The 12,299-nt window shown below is 41.7% G+C and overlaps 1 protein-coding gene across 4 annotated transcripts in view; it reads right to left on the bottom strand.

Annotated features, from left to right (window-relative positions):
* The window catches only part of CARMIL1 (capping protein regulator and myosin 1 linker 1), a 263,519-nt gene that overhangs the window by 195,971 nt on the left and 55,249 nt on the right, over positions 1-12,299 (bottom strand). The window lies entirely within an intron of this gene.

The following is a 12,299-nucleotide window of genomic DNA, read 5'->3' as shown; positions in this document are numbered from 1 at the left end:
ATATATATGCATAGAATGTATAAAAAGCAATAGCAATATCTTTTTTGAGGTGTAATTTCTGATTTTGAGGCGAATGGATATATACGGGACTTATGATAGCTAAAGAGCATTAGCTAAAAGGTAACCAGACTTGCCACATGAATATAAGTGCTTAGATCAGATTACCAAATAGAGAAAAATTTGCATTTGTGGTCCATTTAGTGCAAATACGAGCAAACTTTTACATCAGCGTGCATGAGGCCTAAAAGGAGGAGTACACTTTAATAAAGTACCTCACAAAGGCCAGCACTAATAATCCTTACAAGGCCATATGTGCTTTCAAATATCAGTGTTGTGCCCTTAGACAATTTGGTAAATGACTGCTGTGGCAGTATAGATATTCCCCAAAATATTTTTTTTTTACATTTATTGTCACATTTAGTAAAACGCTAACATGTTTCAGGGATTCCAAGGGGCCCTCTTCATCTAGGATTGTAAAATGCTGAGAAGGGTGTATCTGGACGATTAAGGCAATATTATCCTGAGAGATGGCTTTGCTAACTAGTCCACAAACTAACAATAACCTCTTGATCTCTGTCCTCTAATCTCAAATGCAGCTTTATAAAATAGGCTTTCATGTGGTTTCTTGAGCTGCTTACAGAATTGCTATAAAAATTCTAGCTTTTGTTTTTTTTTTTTTTGTTTTTTTACCTGCTTCAAAACATCTGCAGTTATTTTTAATGCATAGCCTAAGAAGCAAGGTGAAAAGTAAAATATTTCAAAGCAATCAGAATTTGCTTTACTAAAATAAAACCAAGACGGATTCTAACTAGATATAGTCACTGTACTTTACACATTTCTTTCTATATGCTCCTTGCAAAGTTTTTGTTTTAATGAAATACCCCATTGGGGCCACTTTTGCAGCTTGTCATAAAGTAGATGGTAATGATACATATTTTCTCTACAAAATAAATTAAAAATTAGAGGCACACTTTACAAATATACATTTGGGATCATGACTTTCAGCACTGGATATTACAATATTGCTTATCAAGTGTTTACAGTGTTGTAAAAGAACAGCAAGCAATCGCTGGAGGAATAGATAAACAGGAGAGGAAGTGTATTTTATATCCCCTGTCAGCTGCTTGTCAGCTTAACGGGATATTAAACTGAAAGTAGGGTGATAATAGTGGTAAGCATTTTGTAAAGAGAGTTTCCTGTGGGGTGAAGCAAAATCCACTAAATGGGAGAAAATGACCTCTGAGCAGGATCTGTTATCACAAAATGGCTGCCAATTTTTAATCCTATATAGATTAATAGCAAGTGCTAGATCTCTGAGAAACAGTATAAGGCTGTTTCCGCAAACATGCAAAACATAAAAACGAATACATTCCAATGTAGCTTATTCACACCTGCCTGACGTCCGCAAAAACATACATCGCACAAAAAGTGCAAGTGGGATAGTCTGAGCGACTTCCACGTGTTCCGGCTATAGTAGTAGCTACAAATGTGCAGAAAACCACACTGGATCTCAAACCATGTGTGAACGGAGCCTTAGAAGGACCACCACCTTCCAAAAATGTCAGTACAAACGTTGAATAGAGGACTTGGGGACAACAACAAAAAAAACAAAAAAAAAGAGAGTTTTTGATCGGAGCCATAATTTATTTACCTCATACAAGCTAGGGCTTAAGGGCCTGTTCACACGACGTCCGTTTTGGGTGCTGACCGGCTCCGTACGCTGCTGCACTCAAAATGCATCCCAATGTATCCCTATGTGTTTTATGGGCTACAGTTCTCACGTGCGCAGTCCGTTCAGCTTACGACAGAAAAAATACTGCATGTCACATTTTGTCAGGTCCGGAAACGGAATGGAACGGATACGCAAACGCGTCAAAAACGCATCAAAAACGCACTGCGCTGCAGCTAACATACTAACAGCCCCACTCCAGCAAAAAAAAAAAATATTTTTTTTTTGCTGGAACACATCAAAAACGCGGCCAAAACGCAGCCAAAAACGCAATGCATCAGCTGCTCCACGTCTGCTGATCAGGACCTAAGGGCCTGTTCACATGAGATCAGGTTCTGATCAGCAGACGTGGAGCTGCTGATGCATTGCATTTTTGGCTGCGTTTTGGATGCGTTCCAGCAAAAAAAAAAAATTTCTGGAGTGGGGCTGTTAGTATGTTAGCTGCAGCGCAGTGCGTTTTTGGTGCGTTTTTGACGCGTTTGCGTACCCGTTCCGTTTCCGGACCTGACAAAATTTGACATGCAGTATTTTTTCTGTCGTAAGCTGAACGGACTGCGCACGTGAGAACTGGAGCCCATAAAACACATAGGGATACATTGGGATGCATTTTGAGTGCAGCAGCGTACGGAGCCAGTCAGCACACAAAACGGACGTCGTGTGAACAGGCCCTCAAGGTGTTACAGGCATTTGGTGCAATCCAACAATAAAAGTATAGTAATAGGTATAAATATGGTGTAACTAATTACCTCAGTAGAAACAAGTCAGGTTTTTTTTCTCTTAACATACCACACACTAATCTGTTCTGTGAAAAAGCAGGACAGAACAAAAGAAGGTGTGCAGACTGATACTGCACTGCAGCTTCATATTTACCAAGCATCCAGCCCTATCTGAGCATGGGTTACCTTGTAACATTGCCAGTATAAGCAGCACATATATTATCTATGGCAAGGTTTCACTTTACTTTCCCCCCCAATTTCTCTAAGCCTCATCAGGTTCTAAAACACAATCACCTTTACCTTCTGTAAAGACAGCCTGGAGAAAATAATAATTTCCACTTTCACTCTGGTTATCACCATTCCTACGCCTCCCTGATTTGTAGCCAAAGCTGCTGAGCAGGTTTAAGGCTACTTCAACTCAAAACTTGCTTGTTCTTGTGCATCCTAGACTGACCTTGAAATATCATTAGTTGGAAAATCCCTTTGAGAATAATTTAAAGAAGGGTGAAGGGGGGTGGGGGGGTATGAGAGACCCCAGGCAATTCTTCTATGCTCAGGTATGTGAAGTAGATTATAGGGGAGGCTGCCAATCCAATTGCAAAGCACAAAATATTGTACTCTGCTGTGACTCTGGGAGAGGCGATATTGACTTTACCAAAGGAATCAGCTGTTTATATCATTTGTTTTTAAGTATTTTAATGAACCATAATTAAGATGAATATTTTAAAAAGATACACTATCTGATATAAATACAGAGTACATGTTATATAGACACAAAGCACCCTCAGGCCTCATTCACACTGTCGCGCATATACGCACGTACGTGCGTATTGTACCATATGCAACACATGCAAATAAATGGCTCTATACACATACCCGTGTATGGAGCCGTATATTTGCGTAGCGTATATATGCGCAAAAACAGAGTGGAACAGAGATGCGTCCGGGCAGGGTATTTCTGCGTATTTACGCGCACATACGCGTGTTTACGTACACGTGCGTACAGCACATTAAAAATTACATTACGAGTGATGCATTCTGGGATTGCATATAGTGCACGTATATACGCGCATAGACACTCGTATATATGCGCAAAGACGCAATATACAATTTTGCTTGCGTTGTGTGTGAATGAGGCCTTAAAGTCCAATATAGGCTTATTTTCTATTCTTTATAGGGTCTCCAAGCCTTTATCACTCAATTAAAAAATATATATTTGCCACTCCTCAATCTCAGCATGTCATTGCTGTGCAGTAATGAAACAGGTAACAAAAAGCTGTACTCCGAGAATGTAATGGGTACTTTCCTTATTCTGCTCTATATAAACCATGCAAATGACTAGCATGATGTACTGGAGGGAGAATGGGCTTTCCGGAATTGGATTACATCATTCTCTCCTGTTGCCATCAAAAACTGGGTAAAATTTATAGTAAAATTATCATTTAAATGTCTCTTTTTTTTTTTTTATTGGGTGCACTTTGACTTTAAAAATTCAAGGTTTAGGATTAAAACTAAGTGTATATCACGAAAGACTGAGGATGCACTGTGAAATAGTAAAGATGCAATAGTCAATTGTGAAAATACAAATATCATACACACCAAAGGTAAATAAAATGTGCTAACATATCAACTTTCCCCTCCACTCGCTGCCCTCTAGGATCGTGCCAGTTTAAAATGTCCTTTTTCCCCATCACCGAGCAACAAACATGGTACAGATATATTCAAGCTGGATGCACACGTCCTAGGCATTAAATGGTGCCATGTTTACTCTTACACCTGATGTTGAAGTAATGCTGGGCAAATACTGCTCTCCAAGTCATTCTGTTTATCTTTTGTGCTCATCTACCCAAAGGCTCTCTGGCACGCTTAACCACCCCCCTTAGTTTAATCTACTCTTTACTTGCTTCCTCATTTTATAACATTTGACAGCCAACCTGTCCCTGTCTGGTACGCTCATCCTCCAGTCCCCATTTGCCTTTTCGGCAATCTGACAGCAATCTGTCTGCACTCCCAGTGATTTGTCTTTCTCAAAATAATCTTACACTCCAACCAGCACTCATCTTCATGTCAGCCCTAACAAAGACAGAAGTGTGGTTTAAGAAGTATCGTTCAGTGCATAGGCATACATAATTCCCTTTGGCAATTACCAGTTTCTTAAGTGACATGAATATGTTATGGCATTCTGCTGGGTAACATACAGCTCTTATGGTACTCTCTTTGGTAAAATGAAGCCTTAATAGAACGCATTCTCTCTGCTAATGCGTAATGTACAGCTATGTTTAGATGCATTTCTTATCGCTCTCTTTGGTTACTTAAAGCCTTTCTAGCACTCTGAAAAAATTGCAGCTCTCAATGCTTTCTTTGCTGACATACACATTTTATTACACTTTAACCCGTGGATAGAGAACTGGCTACGGGAACGTGTCCAGAGGGTATCTGTAAATGGCACCTTTTCAGACTGGGCTAGTGTAATGAGCGGTGTGCCTCAGGGTTCTGTGCTGGGTCCCATATTGTTCAACTTATTTATTAATGACATCGGGGAGGGTGTTAACAGCGATATTTCCGTGTTTGCGGATGACACCAAAATTGGGAGGGTAATAGACACGGACTTAGACATTATAACATTACAGGAGGACCTGGATAAAATAGGGGAGTGGGCATTAATGTGGCAGATGAGGTTTAATGTCGATAAATGCAAAGTAATGCACTTTGGAATTAAAAATAAACAAATGGGTTATACAATTATGGGTATGCCGCTGGGGAAGTCAGAAATGGAGAAGGATTTGGGGGTCATTGTAGACCACAAACTGAAAGGTAGTTTGCAGTGCCAGGCTGCTGTAAACAAAGCTAGCAGGGTCTTGTCCTGTATTAAAAAGGGGATGTATTGCAGGGACAAGTCTATAATTTTGCCACTTTATAGATCATTGGTTCGACCTCATCTGGAGTACGCGGTCCAGTTCTGGTCACCAGTACTAAGAAAAGATGTCCTTGAGTTGGAAAAAGTCCAGCGGAGGGCAACCAAACTAATTAGGGGTATGGAGGACCAGAGCTACGAGACAAGGCTACTAAATTTAAACATGTTCACATTGGAGGTGAGGAGATTAAGGGGGGATATGATCTCCATGTACAAAATGTTCAATGGTGATAGCAACATTAGCGATAAACTGTTTAAAATTAACTCCGTTACAAAAACTAGAGGCCACCACCTAAAATTGGTGGAAAAAAAATTCCAGCACAAGGGGCGAAGGGGGTTCTTCACAGTAAGATCAGTTAGGGTCTGGAACTCACTGCCACAGGCGGTGATTTCAGCAAATAATGTGGAATTGTTCAAGAAACTTTTGGATGATTTCTTAAGGGACCGCAATATACAGGTGTACAGGTACTCCTAGAATGAGATCCTAATAGGTTGGACTTGATGGACTAATGTCTTTATTCAACCTCAAATACTATGTAACCCCTTAATGACAAATGTAAAATAAAAACTTTAAAGGATAAATGCAATTGAAAACAAAAACGTACTTATCATTTGTGTTTCCCACACCTGACCTAAATTATCCCATCCTCCCTCTCCGCAGTTCTGAAGATACCAAAATCTCACAGATATGATTCCTCTAATGCAGCAGTAGGCAGACACTGTCCCCCCAGCTGCGGTACAACTACAAATGCTATGAGGCATTGCATGACTCCCACAGGCAGATGCATGATGGGATTTGTATTTCTAACACAGCTGGAGGGCCAGCGTTTGCCAACCCCTGCTCTATGGTTTACACTGCAGTGCTCCTTCTGCTGGCCGCACCTGTACTTAAATACAGAGCAAAGTAAAGGCACAGAAAGTAAAAGCGTCTTCATTAGGGTCTATGTGATCAAAAATCAAGACTGAATGGTTTCCGTATGATACGGTTTCTAAATATATTTTTAAACACTACAAAATAAAAAGTGTGGACATATTAAACTCATGCTGCTTATACCATCATGGCAGGCTTTCCAAATGTATGTGACAGAGCAAAAAACACGACTTCTGTAATGCAATATTAATAATATAATTTTCTGCTGGTATGTGTCGGTTCTGTAATTTCATTCAGTTTCCTGTTTCAGTATCATATTGCCTTTTTGAAATCATTATCTAGATTGGCAGGACTAGACAGGAACATCTCCAAATGTGAGAAACACCCAAAAATACTAAATTGTATTTCCTCTGAGCTGCAGTCACCACTATGAATTCACATCTCTTGAGAATTGGCTTAGCTTTAAAGTAGTCTGTTTTTCATGGATATAATTTATGAACCCTGCAGGCTGCAACAACATGTATATTATGTGCATATATCAGAGTAATATCTGTATTCTGATCATGATCAACTACTAAAATCCTTCAGTTTACAACCTAGTTGTCACTAGGAAAACTTATGCAAAAACTGGAAAAGGCATAAACCACTTACACACAAAGCATCACATCCTTGGTAGTTATTTGTGTGCTTCACTAGACTAAGATACTAGTCACATAAGAGTATAGAGAAGTTATGAGGAATGCCAAGGACATTTCCTTAACTATTTTTGTACTTTCCACTGAAACAGTGATTCCATTCTAAGTGCTTATGAAACACTCCCTGGAAAAAAACATTTTTGGGCCATGTAATGTGTAGTAGCTAAAGCACAGCCTGTTACAATTAAGAAAAATAGGCTGACCTAAAAAACAAAACTGCCTCATTTGATACCCCTGAATTGCTACTCTAAATCATTTTACACTACTTGAGTAAGGGCAGATAATGTCAAGTTTACATTAACAGGGTTATTCAGAAAAGGGTGACGAGTTTGGAGAAGGCAGGAGAAGTGAACAGTCTAGGACAAAATACCTGATTTGGAAAAATTCTCCAATTCCGCTCACTTTCCAGTTCAGCTATGTGGTCCTAGATCAGTGGCGGCGAACCTTGGCACTCCAGCTGTTTTGGAACTACAAGTCCCATGAGGCATTGCAAGGCTCTGACAGCTACATACCGTATTTTGCGGTCCATAAGACGCACCGGACCATAGGACGCAGGGAGGTCCGGCGCGCCTTATGGAGCACTCGAGACTGTAGCTTCTGTCACAGCTTCTATGACAGAAGCTGTGACAGAAGCTGCAGTTAGTGAACGCTGAGACAGGTGGCGCTGTGATTACAGCGCCACGGTCTCAGTGATGACACAGAGCAGGCGAAGAACGTCTATTCTTCGTCTGCTCTATGGTTATCTCGATCGTCGCCGCTGCTCGGTTTTAATACGAGTGATCTCATTAGATCACTCGTATTAAACGAGCAGTGGCTCCTGCTGCTGAACTCGATCGCCGCCGCCGCTGCTCGGCTTTAATACGAGTGATCTCGTTAGATCACTCGTATTAAACGAGCAGTGGCTCCTACTACTCGCCCGGCGCCCGAAACTGCATGTCTCGGGCGTCGGGATTCGCTCCATAAGACGCAGGCACTTTTTCCCCCTCCTTTTGGGGGGAAAAAAGTGCGTCTTATGGAGCGAAAAATACGGTACATAACTCCCCGAGGCAGATGCATGTTGGGATTTGTAGTTTTGGCACAGCTGGAGTGCCAAGGTTCGCCACCACTGTCCTAGATTGTTCACTTCTCCTATCTTCTCCATCTCTTCACCCTTTTGTGAATAACCCTGTTAGTATTTATTGGTGCCTGTGTTCCTACAAAAACATAGAAACATAAAGGAGTCATGGCAGAAAAAGACTAAGTGGTCCATCACCAAAGCAAGTCTAAAATTTTACAGTTGTCAAAACTGTCATTGGATAGATTTCATCTCACATTGGAGTATTTCCTTTTACCTTCTGTGGGCATGTAACGATATTGCATATTGTGTTCCATGATGGAACGCAGCGGCTCTGCGGCTATGACTACTGTCACGGCTTGCGCTCCAGGAAGGAACGCAACGGCCGTCACTAGACTCCGCCCTGCACGACCTCAGACCCAATATAACTGGGGGAAGAGCTACACACGGCGTTCCACTAATGGAGTGTGCGCCCTGCTAGCTCCTTATTGCCCTGCAGCTACGTCCGAGCCTCGGGACTTACCGAAGGACCCTCTGACTACAACTTCATCCTTAAGAAGCCGGCTCCCCCACTTCGGGGACTCAGATAGACATCAAACCACAAGTATTCAACATCCATTACGGACTGCCTGATGGACTGTGTTTATTTCTAAGTTTAAATAGTACCTACTACTATCTGACCTCCTGTCTGAACGTATACCTACTCCTTAAGGCTTGCACTGCTGGCTAGATATTACAGACTGCCTTATCCTCTAAACCAGTGGCTCTCAACCTGTGGGTCAGTGTGTGTTTCTGCTGTGCTAGGTGAGAGTCCTCCTCAGCCCTCTCCTAGCGCAGCAGTGTCAGTTCTCCCGCCACACCACCAGATGTCGCTGCAGCAGCCGCGTCAACCCTAAATTTTACTGTTGGGGGTCACCACAACTTGGGCAAATGTTACCAAGGGGTCCCGGCCCTAGAAAGGTTGAGAACCACTGCTCTAAACCCTGGGAACTGGATTATCTACTTGTATGAATACTTACCTGTAATCGGGTGCACCAGTTAATAGAGCCTATTGATCCTTCTGGGTAAAGCACTGTCACCTCACATAGATACCATATATTCCCCCCAGGGGGCGTATGAACTTACACCATTACTAGTACTCCTCAGCTACCTATATTAACCCCAGTGTATGATGTTAGCAATTCCTAACTCTCCGTAATCAGTCAGAGAGACGCCTGGAATTCAAACTGAATAGCCGTTATTCCCTACGCATACTCCAGGGGTGTGTGTAATACTGTTGAGGTAACATACCTCCGCAGTTGAGATCCTGATAAATAAACTAGGGGCGTTACAGGGTACCAGAACCGGAAGTGGTAAGAAAGTACAATATTAGGGTTAAAGCTACAGCTCGCAGTATACTGAGACCGCCGCAGCCGGATCCCGACATTACTGTTGAGATCTACCCAGCTGTGTGAGTGACAGCTGGCTCTGCTTATCTAGGAGGCAGAGCCAGTTGTACCCGCCCCCTCTCCCGTACGTTCCTCCTGTCAGCGCTGGAGGATCAGAGCGGGGAGGGGGAAATACCTGTAGGGAGCCGTGACTCACAGTCACTGCTCTCTGCAGGGAGATGATCGAGAAGTGAGCAAGCGACGGTATGTGTTCGCTCACTTCCCGATCTATTGAGTGACAGTTTCATTGTCGCACGCCGGCTCGAACTATGAGGATGAAGGATTTTCACTCACCTCGTAGTTCTCCATAGTTCTCCTTTAATGATGTATTTACTAGACTTTTTATTTTATAATATGAATACGGAGTAAGAACTTGTCATTTGATTCAAAATGACCAATGTGGTTGGTTACTACCACACCAATAATAAACACTGCACATTCAGCAGTCATTAATGAACAGTCAAGATATGATAGACAGACATTGGCTATCTGTAATAAGATGGATTGGGCACCCATCATCTTTAATGTATGGGCACCTAAAGAGGCATAAGTGTGTCAGAATGAATGAAGAGAGACGATATATCATGACATTTCTGCAGTTATTTGCTGATCACTGTCACATTCCTTGGTAGGAAGGATTGCAAACAGTCTGCTAGAACAAAGGCATTTTTCTGTAGTACACAGCAACTATAGAGGAGAGGGAAATCATCATCATCATCATGGTTCTTAAAATAAATGCTTCACACAGTTTGTACACAAGTTTGTAGTTAGTAGTTGCCACTTTGAGAATGATAGCAACAAATGAGCCTATAAATAAATGCATCGTTGTTTCAAGTTGTGAGACAACGGGTAAGAAACTAAAAACTTTCATTACACATTTTGCCTGGCTAATCTAAAGCTTTACTACAACAGATACAAGAGTATACAAAAAAGACATAATTCATGAGAGAAAGAATGTATTACATCTCAGTCATGATGAACCAAAATAATTTTTGTTGAGTGAAGGTAGATGATGCTTCCCTCTATTGCTCATGAATGTGTAAACCAAACTCCATTGACTTCCTGCCCCGGGCTTACCAATTAAAGGATAATTATGAGGCGAGTGATTTTCACTCGGCCTCATAATCTGAGCCGACCTGTGACAATGAAACTGTCACAGGTCGGTTTAGTAGATTGGTAAGTGAGCGAACACATATCGGCGCTCGCTCACTTCTCGATCCTGTGCCGGCAGAGAGCCGTGGCAGGGGAGGTACTGGATTCCAACCTCCCGTGTCCGATCCTCCATCGCTGACTGGCGGAACGGACGGGGGAGGGGGAGGGTACAGCTGGCTCTGCCTCTAGATAGGCAAAGCCAGCTGTCACTCACGCAGCTGGGTGGATCCAGACATAATTGTCGGGATCCGTTTCAGCTGCGGCGTCTCAGTATACCTCGAGCTGTAGCATACATAGGGACAACAGTAACCCTTTTACTATGATCATATACACTTGAAGATGTATCAATATATGGTTATATATCCCTGGTTACCCATCCAATGCAAAGCCAGATATAACCAGGAATACCACACATTAGGACAAGGTTATAGGGATGTGATGGTAACTGGGTAAGGAAAGGGGCAGGAGTAAACATTCAGATTACCTCCACTATACTTTGGGTGATATACTGGTGATAAGTATAACTGAGCAGTCAACCCAAAAACATACATACAGATAAGTAGCGGTTTCACCTTTAGACCACAAAGATATGCATCTCACATTTTAGAAAGGCCTTGACAGTACTATTCATTGGTAACTTCATGATGATTTTGTGAAGAATCACTGTGGCCCATTACTCACAGGATGGGCACTGCGAGGGAGTTCTACTATTAACAAACACAATAAAAACAGCCTCAATGGAAATAACCAAAGCTTGAAGTAGCAGAGAAGGTCCCCAATGATAACCCAGGCAAAAAGATCGGCCACCGATTCCCCCAAACTAGAGATTGTACAGGAAGTTAACTACAACCTGCAGCCACGATCTTTCAAAAGCTGCAGAACCATGCAATAGATTAGTATGTGAGCAATACAAACAGCTATAGGGGTTTTGCTAGATTTTAGATGCTTAACTTGCAAATGTGCAAAGCAATCATAAACATTTGTAAAACTACCATTAGTGGCATTAATCTCCAAAAAGAAGATATGAGGAGTGGTAGTGTTCAATACCAACAGGGCAACATCAGCAAAAACCAGTCGAAAAGAGACTTTTTTTTATAATGCCCCATTTGAACGCTTAATGTTAAAAGCATGCCGGCAAAAGCAGTGAGGACCATAATGTGCCACATTAAAAGCCCATTTTGAACGTAACAGTAGCTGCACTGCAATGCATGTATTGATGACATTAAAATATTGATATAAGAGACTCTCTGGACCCAAGAGATGCTGAATTTACAAAGATAGTTAAAAAAGGAAGCTGTTGGAACGAACATAGTATACAATAAAAAGGAAGAAATTGTTAGATTATGAGGGCTTTAAAAAAATAATAGTATTTACCAGAGGAACAAGAAAATGACATGAGCTTAAAAAAAAAAAAAAAAAGCTATGTTCTCACCACTTGTGAAAACAGAGCTGTTTAATCAGCTGTGTACTGGCAATATGTGCAGGGTTTCACCCTGCAGGTTCTCTGAAAAATCCCAGTATATGTGCAGGAAATGCCTGTCTTGCTTTTTTGGCCAGAGTGGAACTTGTTTTGAAAGTTAAACTCAATGAGTGAATTCAGGGAAAGGATGAAAAGTACCTTAACGCAGTTCTAAACTATAATCCCTTCCACAAAGGGCGTGAATACACAATTTACTTTCTTCAATGAAGTTTGAGGTTGTTTAATAGGCTGAGGCTGTACTTCGGTTGTTGTAGTGTATCC

The sequence above is a fragment of the Nanorana parkeri genome, unplaced genomic scaffold (assembly GCF_000935625.1).
Source record: "Nanorana parkeri isolate BGI_ZX_2015 unplaced genomic scaffold, ASM93562v1 scaffold233, whole genome shotgun sequence".
Taxonomy (NCBI): Eukaryota; Metazoa; Chordata; class Amphibia; order Anura; family Dicroglossidae; genus Nanorana; species Nanorana parkeri.
This window is presented reverse-complemented; position numbering and strand designations above follow the sequence as displayed.